This window comes from Mesoplodon densirostris, chromosome 4 (genome assembly GCF_025265405.1).
Source record: "Mesoplodon densirostris isolate mMesDen1 chromosome 4, mMesDen1 primary haplotype, whole genome shotgun sequence".
NCBI classification, from domain to species: Eukaryota; Metazoa; Chordata; class Mammalia; order Artiodactyla; family Ziphiidae; genus Mesoplodon; species Mesoplodon densirostris.
In genome coordinates this window covers 140,040,743-140,050,360 of record NC_082664.1, presented here as the reverse complement: position 1 = coordinate 140,050,360, position 9,618 = coordinate 140,040,743, and the positions used below count along the sequence as shown (strand labels likewise).

The 9,618-nt window shown below is 42.2% G+C and overlaps 1 pseudogene; it reads right to left on the bottom strand.

The window, feature by feature from the left end:
* Window positions 1-361: 361 nt before the first annotated feature.
* Window positions 362-6,360, bottom strand: LOC132488177 (peptidyl-prolyl cis-trans isomerase A-like; annotated as a pseudogene).
* Window positions 6,361-9,618: the final 3,258 nt, after the last annotated feature.

Here is a 9,618-nt window from a genome sequence, read left to right as displayed (position 1 = left end):
TGTATGTGAATGAAATTAAAATACTAGCTTTCTCTAAGTAGAAATTTGACTATTTAATTCACATTCTGGAAATCGTATATTCAAGTTGGCTAAAATACTTTTTGGGGACCCTCTCTTTGTGGAAATGGGAGATGCCTTCTGTTTCATCGCCTGAGCTATCATCCTCTTCTCATTCCTTTTTTTTCTGTTTAGTTTTTATTTCATAGTCATAAAGTTAATTTTGCAATCCAGCTAAACTTGGAGAGGGATGAGGAAAATATGGAAGCCAAAGAACTGCAGTGGGAGTACAAAGATTATAGGATATTTCGAGCAGATGGGGGTGAAGGGGTGCTCTCCTGAGCAGAAAGAATGGTCTGGTGGTTCAGATAAAACACAAGTCAAATTTATTAGATTTGTCCACAGTCAGCAATGGTGATCTTCTTGCTGGTCTTGCCATTCCTGGACCCAAAGCATTCCATGGCTTCCACAATATTCATTCCTTCTTTCACCTTGCCAAAGACACAGGTTTGCCATCCAACCACTCAATCTTGGCAGTGCAGATGAAAAACTGGGAACAGCTTGTGTTGGTTCCAGCATTTGCCATGGACAAGATGCCAGGACCCATATGCTTCAGGATGAAACTTATCAAATTTCTTCCCATATATGGACTTGCCACCAGTGCCGTTATGGTGTGTGAAGTCACAACCCTGGCACATAAATCCTGGAATTACAGTATTCTGTGAAAGCAGGAACTTTTATAAACACATCCTTTCTCCTCAGTGCTCAGAGCACGGAAATTTTCTGCTATCTTTGGAACTTTGTCTGCAAACAGCTTAAAGGAGACACAGTCCAAGGGCTCACCGTCGATGGCAATGTCGAAGGACACAGTGGGTTGACCATGGCTGGACAGTGGGAGAGGCTCCAGGCGGCAGCGTCTGCAAGGCCCTCTTCTCATTCCTTGATCCAGCTTTCTCCCTGCTTCTACTCTTGCTCCCATACCCCCCACATTCCACTCTCTATAAACCTGTCAGAGTGGTTATTTTAACATAGAAATCAGATCATGTGCCTTTCCTGCTTAGGACCCTCAAATGGTTTCCCCCCACATTTGGAATACTATCCAAAGTCCTTCTCCTGGCCCACCAAGGCCATCAGACCCTGGCACTCACCTCCCTTTCCCGCGGGTTTCCCACCTTTCTCTCCTCCCTTACTCTGATCCTGCCTCACTCACCTCCTTGCTGGTCTTTGACTCAAGGCCTTATTTTGCCCTCTTTCTGCATGATGCTTCCTCAGGTCTCCATGTGACTGGCTCCCTCACTTCATGCAGGTCTCTACTTGATCATCTCCTCAGGCCAACTGTCCTATCAAAAGAGACCCCTAGGCACTCTCTGTCTCCTTGATCTGCTTCTTTCTTTTCATAGCACTCATTATTCTCTGCCTTTGTTATGTGCATTATTTGCGTATTTGCCAGTCTCCCCCACTGGAATGCAAGCTCCACGAGGGCTTTGTCCTTTTTTTTTTAAAATGCTGAATTCTCAGTGCCTAGAATAGTGCCTTGCATATAGTAGACAGTCAATAAATATTGAATAAATGAATAAATAAGTGAATGACTATATGCTATCTATTGAGTACCAGTTATGGACCAGGTATTATTCCTGCTTCTTCAGTGTATATTGTTATGTAACTTCTTTTACATATGTTAGTTCATGTGTGATATAGAATGAATAGATCCCACTTTAGTGCAAGTAGATTATAAATGTCATTTGAGGGTATAAAATCAATTAAAAGAAAAAAGAACCTTTATTTGCCTTGTGAGTCTCTACATAACTGAGGCATAGACTTTGTTTTATCTTTGGTTAAGTTCCCCTTTTCTCAGTATTCCAGGGCTGATCAACCTCTTTCTCTCTTCCCTGAGGGTAATAAGAAAATGTATGAGTTCTCCCCATGCTTTCTGCATTTTATGTGCAGACTTCTTTTTCAGTTCTCTCCGTAGAATTGGGATTCCCTTAATACATTTTTTTTCAGGGATTTGTCATCGGTTTGGATGCCCAGGACAGGGCAATTAATTCCACAGTGACTAAGCCCAAAGCCCTAGTATGACCCCTCCTTTGACCTAGAGAACCCTTTGGATTGTTAACCTGTGTTTCTTAAGCTAATGTTTCCCTCAATGTTTGCTACTACTTTTTGCTTTAAGACTCAGACATGTGGCCTGAATTCACTGATTTATTTTATTTCAAAATTTCATTTGGTGTCTATATTCAAGTGTGCTGATCTGGAGCACCTGATCAAAAGCTGGGACCTTAGCTATGAGCTATGACAGTCGCAGAGCTCAAAACTGGCAGATAATTTCTTCTTTATCTTGAATAATTTTTGGCGGTGGCTGAGTCCCTTTACAGAGAAGGTTGTGTGTGGTACGGTGACCTCTTCATTTGATGCTCCCTTTCCTCTGTCCCTGTGCTCACTTCATCCTTCATCCAGTTCATCCCATTGGCAGCTCTTCCCATCTCAGCATCGACCTTTGCCTCCTCCACATGTTCACTTTTTTTTAAAATTAATTTTTATTGGAGTATAGTTGCTTTACAATGTTGTGTTAGTTTCTACTGTGCAGCAAAATGAATCAGCTATACATATACATATATCTCCTCTTTTTTGGATTTCCTTCCCATTTAGGTCACCACAGTGCATTGAGTAGAGTTCCCTGTGCTATACAGTATGTTCTCATTAGTTGTCTGTTTTATACATAGTATCAATAGTGTATATGTGTCAATCTCAATCTCCCAGTTCCTCCCACCACCCCCCTTCCCCCTTGGTATCTGTACATTTGTTCTCTACGTCTGTGTCTCTATTTCTGCTTTGCAAATAAGATCATCTCTACCATTTTTCTAGATTCCATATATATACGTTAATATATATTTGTTTTCTCTTTTTGACTTACTTCACTCTGTATGATACTCTCTAGGTCCATTCATGTCTCTACAAATGACCCAATTTCGTTCCCTTTTATGGCTGAGTAATATTCCGTTGTATATATGTGCCACATCTTCTTTATCCATTCATCTGTCGATGGACACTTAGGTTGCTTCCATGTCCTGGCTATTGTAAATAGCACTGCAGTGATCCACGTGTTCACTTTGAATGATCACATGGCCTCTCTGTTGTCTTCTCCTTTCCAGGCGTTGTTTTCTCACCTTTAGGCTCATTCAGTTATTTCATGTTGATGCTCCCATCTTCCAAATGATGCCTCATGCTCTTCATGTGAGTCCAGCAGTAATCTTGATGATGATTCCCAAGTCCATGAGGGATTCTTTCACCCCATGGGCCAGGCCACATTCTAACTCTATGGCTTCCTTTTTTCATATCTCTTTGAAAGCTTTCTTTCTGAGAAGCATGTTGTTTTGAACTCGTTCTTTCCTCCTCTAGTGTGGGCTTCAGTTATTTGGAATCTCCAATACAATTTCTTTTTTAGGTACTCTCAGTAAGTATCCTGCAAGTAAGTTTACTTGCTCTTTGCACATAGATGCCACTAGTATTTAACTCCTAGAAAAATGTGTTTCTGGGATGAAGCAAACCTTCCCCACACCATGATATCCTGCTTGTCTCTGGCTCTTGCTAAGATTTGCCAAAGGAATACTTATGCCTCTGTGTCTTCATCAAGATAAGGTGGCTTGGGCATAGGAGATACAACTTTTTGGATTTTAATGCTGACTTGGTCATTGCCATTCTCTGCAGTTTTTGAGAGGTAATGCTTTTTGGGGCTGAATTACCTTCTCAGTAAATGTGCCATTAGAAAGGGCTAAGTTTGCCAAATGAGTACTGTTTCTTTTTAATTTGACAGATTTTCCTTAGAGTTTGTTTTAAAAATGATGAATATTGTAGCAATGTTTTCCTTAGATTTATCATGAAATGGTAAATGCTTGCAAAAATTTTTGGGACATAATGCAGAAATGTATAAAGATGCAGCACTAAAAACAAAACAACAAAAACAATTCAATCATAATTTCACCACCAAGAGGCAGACACTGGTAACATTTTGGCATTTTTTTCTTTCATCGTTTTTCTAATTTGATGATGTGGTTCAGTGCAATTCTTTCTACCAAAAGTTAGCAACCCACAAATGGTATGATACTAAGCATAAACCTTGAAAAATTTGGCATTGCCTAACACTTTATTTTTATAATTTATTTATCTAAAAATGATAATGCATTTTATGTTTTAAAAAATATTTCTTTATTTATTTGGTTTTGACGTGTCTTAGTTGCAGGAGGCGGGCTCCTTAGTTGCGGCTCCAGGGCTCCTTAGTTGTGGCTCGCTGGCTCCTTAGATGCGGCACATGGGCTCCTTAGTTGTGGCATGTGAACTCTTAGTTGCAGCATGCATGTGGGATCTAGTTCCCTGACCAGGGATCAAATCCGGGCCCCCTGCATTGGGACCGTGGAGTCTTATCCACTGCACCACCGGGGAAGTCCCTTGCCTATCACTTTAAATACACATTTTAATTCAAATCACTTCCCTTGTAGTTGGAGTAGATATCAGTGCTGGAAGGGATCTTACTCACTTTTCAGTCGGACTGCTCCTAACTGATGCTCCTAAACTAGCTCCCATAGTTTTCCTAGAAAAAGCCAGAAAGTTTCTGTTTGCTGGGCTCTGACCAATGCTCTGTGTTCTTTCTCCTGGAATGAGTTTCCCCATTGCCTGTAGGTTTAAATGATTCCTTCTCTCACGTGCCTTTCCTAAAGCCTTATTTAATCCCTTTGCGTAGATATTTTTGGTTTATTCTTTCATCCATTCATTTATTTATTCATTTCAGTAGGACAGTACTCTGAACCTAGAATACAATGTTTGTGAAAGCTTGATGGTGAGTGAAATTTTCTGTTTTAAAGATAATAGCAGTTTTCTGTTTGTCAGAGGTAGAGATTTTATATTATGGAAGACAGGAAGACTGTACTCTTTCTTTTTCTTTTGGTCTGGGGACTCTGACATTTTACTATGCCTCTGGTAATGCAAAGGTAAAGTGCAGATCCTGCTTGGAAAGGACAAGTTGAGACTTCATGGACTTTGGAGCAACGATAGCTCACACCAGGTTTTATGGGTGTTCCTTGTTGTAACTCCCCTCTGGTACTCCCAAGCCTTGGGTAAAACTCTGCTGAACAAGACAGTTTGCCTAAGAGCATGTGTTGGGAAATTAAAGGAGAGTCAGTGTCCTCACTTAGGAAGAATTGGCACTGAGAGTACTCAGGTGGCCTGGAGAAGCTGGCCATGCCAAGCAGTGACCCACAGAGAAGCCTAGAGTATTATTCCAGATCTGTATGTGACAAGTGACAGCCAGATGACCCCTGTGATACAAATATATCCCTCAGACCTACGTTCCCCCCCACCTCGAAATACATGGGTAGGGAAACCAGGGTAAAGACTGGACTTTGTAGGAAGCAGGATAAAGAAGAACAAGGAGGTTACATTATTGAAACAAGGAAACAAAAGGAAAGGGCATTTCCAGGACGAGAGAATGAAGACTGCTTGTATTCAACAAGTATTTGTTGAGCACCTGCTGTGTGTTGGCACTGTGCATTGGCACTGGGAATGCAAAGATGTCTAAGACACAGTTTCTGTCCTGATAAAACTCACAGTAACATGCAGTGAATTATCTTGGTGGTAACATGAAAATACAGTACCACAGGGCAAATGTAATAAAGGCATGTACATGACACCACTTGACTATGAAGGATGGGACATCTGACTCTGCCTAAGAGGGTGGGAAGGCTCAGGAAAAGTTCAAGGAGGTGGTGAGGTTTAAGCTGAGTCTTAAAGGATGAACAGGAGCTTAGACAAGATGGTGAAATAAACTTCAGGCAAAGGGAAGAACGTGAGCTTATATTGAGGTATGAAAGAGCATGGTTTTGCGGGGAGGTGCAGTAGTTTAGTAGAGAGGAAAGTAGAAAACCTGGTTGGAGTGGGGAATTAGGGACAGGGGACAGGTGGGAGGAGTGTCTAGAGCAGTAGGCAAGAGCTTATATGATATACTAAGGTCTTTGCCTTATATGTACATAATGAAGTATAAACTTAAAAAATGTATGCCAGGGAGTTACTTGAGCTACTATGCCTTTAAAAAGAAATTATTCTGTGCCAATATGAAGGACGTCTTAGAATCCCTAGAAACAGAGCCTGAGATGGGGATCCTTGTATAAGTGATTTATTGAAGGGGGGCTCTCAGGGGAAAATACTTTAAGGCAGTGAGGGAAGTGGGATGGGGCAGGGGAAGAAGCTGGTCAAAAATGTGGTTTCAGGAAGAATCTGGACTCAGCTTGATCTCATGGTGAGCTCTGGAGCATGAACTGCACCTCACAGGTTGTCCTGCCACTTCCAAGGGGAGGATGGCATCCCAGGCATCTCCAGATAAAGATGGCTCCATCAGATGTTGATACTCTTCTAGAAAAGGGTATGAGTGTGAGTTGCTACCAGTCCAAACCTACAGCATCTGGGGGATGAGTGTATCAGTCTTAGGGGACCTGAGTGGAGTTCCAAAAGCAATGGCCGAATAGGATGGATCAGAGGATCATCCTGCTGGAAGTGGAGGAAAAATTGGGAGTTTTCAGGAAAAGTGTGAGATGTAACAGAGAGAGAGAAAGGAGTGGATTTAAGAGATATCCTTGAGGTAGAACTGATGGAATTTGTTGACCAATTAATATGATGGTAGTTGAAGAGAACAGGTTCCAGGGGCCATCTTAGTTTGGGGCTTAGGTGACTGGGTGCCTATTGTCTGGGTACTAATCTCTCATTTAGTGGTCCAGGTGAGGGGTATATTTGAGAGTAATGATGTTGAGTTTGGATTTGCTCTAATCGAATTAGGGTTTCTTGCCAAATATCCAGGGAGTAATGATTAGTGGACAAGTGGAAATACATTGCTGTAGCTCAGGACAGGGAACCGAGCTAGACATTTTTAGACATCATCAGGGTGAGTTTGGCAATCCAAGCTGAGTGGTAGATGAGCTTGCCAAAGGAGAGAAAGACAAAACAGATAATGCCGTAGAAAGCTCTGCAGTGCTTTGGACCCAACCTGCTCATTCTAGTCCCGGGCCCAGTTTCATCGACGAAGAATTAATGGACTGAAAATGACAATGATTGTTCTTGAAATTTTGACTTGGAAGTTCCTTGGATAGTGAGAGATACCAGTAAACCATTGTTTTACTCATTCTCCTCCCAGCCTGAAGTTTCAACCAGGAGTCTGAGTGTCAGGCCCCTGACCTGAGACCTTATCTGTCCCTTCCTCTTAAGGCTGGTTGTGTGGGATTCCAAAAGGTGTGTGCATGTTTCTTCATGAACCTCCTTTCTCCACACGTTTCTGGGTGGGTCTGAGAGGGGTGCACCCAAGCAGATCTTTATAAAGGGTGGAGTTATACTTTTACCCACACAGCCCTACACACCTCAGCCTTGGTGATAACAGGGTAGGAGAAATTTCTTCTACATCACCAGCCGTTGTAGTCTCCAATGTTATGGATTCCCAGAGTATTTTGGGGTGCCACCAGGCTGTCCCTTGGTAAATCAGATAGGTAAGGCAAAAACATTTGGGCCTCAAGTTTTTGATTTGCCAGGTAAATATGGAAATGGTGTTAGGATAAGGCTCTGTCAATTCTACACATTTGGGCAATGGAAAGACAGTTCCATTGACTCAAAACTTTTGCCTTCTTTTTTCTAGTGTACCAGACAGCCCTACTGATTGTCCACCTGAGGAATGCTATTGCCTTTAATTTCTAATGGGTTAACTAATACTCCTAGAGGATGTGATGGAGAAACATACACTCTGGGTATGTTCAGTGTTACACTGCTCCACCTCAGGCAGCTGACAGATGGTGATTTATACCATAAAATATTGACATATTCTGATGAAGTACCCTGTTATTGAGACATTTTGGCAGACTTAGTATTTCCATCTCTGTGTAACAGAAACATTTTCACTGACGTTTTTAAGTTATACTGCTCTATTGTGAAAAATGGCATTTTTCATTTCTATTGAGGTATAATTTACATACAAGAAAATTTGTTAATTCTACATGCACAGTTTGGTGAATCTCCCTCACATCAAGACACAGAACAGCTCCATTACCCTAAAAAGTTATATCCTGCCTCTTTGTAGTCAGTTCTCTCCCCTGATCTCCAGTCTCAGGCAACCACTGATCTGCTTCTGTCACTATAATTTCACCTTTTCTAGAATTAAAAATGGCAAATATAAGGGAAAAATGACTCTGTTAACTTAGGTGAAATATCAGCATGCCTAATCTTAAGAAAATCTGCAGATATACAGGATTTTATACTCATATGGATTATGTCTTTTAGAAAGTAAGCAAAGAGAGAATGGTGTATTCAATAGATGTGGCCTTTGGTCAGCAGTGGAACAGGTTCTTCCTATACTCCTGAAGTCAGGTAGAGAATTTTGTTTACTATCAGGATAATTCAGATAAAAAGCATCCAGGTCATTTGTGTTGCAGTGATTTTTTTTTTTAAATCTAGAGATTCTGACTGATTAGCCTTCTTCACTTAATGAAGGTTGTGTAATAACTTGTCTTATGGGGTCCTGGGATATAGAGAGGGTTATTATTAACCAAACACATACACTGGGGATGGAAATTCAGTCGGTTCCTAACTTCCATCTCTCGAGTTGGAATGGCTCTTAGGAATAGCTGCCTGGGTTGCATGGCATGGTGGCCACAGGATTCCTCTTCCTTCCTCATTCACCTGCCCCCTCAGCACACAGTTGACTGGAATCACCTCTCATCTTATTCCCACCATTCCTGGGTCTCCTGTTCTCCAGGGTGTGACTGGCAGGATGGGTGGGAAGAAGGAAAGGGTAATGAGAAGGTGGCTCTCTTGCCACTCCTCCACTGCTGGGGCTGGTTGTTTTGGGGTTTATCCCTTCTCCTTGAAGTTTCCTCCACATCAGGTCCCACTGGGTTTTCACTCCATGGCCTCCACCTGAACCCCAGGCTGAACTTCTGTGATGATGAAATACCTAGGAAAGTTTAGATCTTGACAATCCCCCAACCTTCCGATTGTGTCTCTGTCTGGACCTATCTGGACCAGAGAGATATGTTTGTATGGACTTGGCCGGGAAGGGTAAGGAGGAGCAAAAGAAATGGATTTACTTATGTATTTTGAGCTAGGCTTGGCTCTGTGCTTTAATGTGATATCTTTAATTACATAACTGATATTTATTGAGCGGCAAGTATTGCACTGGGCTTCATTGCCCTTTTATGGATGAGGAAGCTGAGGCTCAGAAAAGTTGACTTACCTGAGGTCTCACAGCTGGTAAATGATGTCTGTTTTCTATCTCTTTTAGGGGAGAGACCCTGTTTGGAATTTGTAGGTGGTAACAATGGAAAAGGCCACTCTTTGGAGTCCAAAGAATTACAGACAGAGGGTGAACAGGCTGTTGCCTGGGAGTTGGTGTGAGCCCTTGGGGCTGCAGCATGCAGAGGCAGCCATATGACCTCCACCCTTTGCCCTCTGGAGAACCCTCACATCTCAGGTTTCCTCTCATTCCCTATCCCAGGAACCATTGTTTTGGAGCTGGGGAAGGTGGGTTTTTGGTCCCACTGCCTGGCAGGTGGAGGAGGGAACCCCCGTCTCACTGCTTTGGGGGGCACCGTGTTT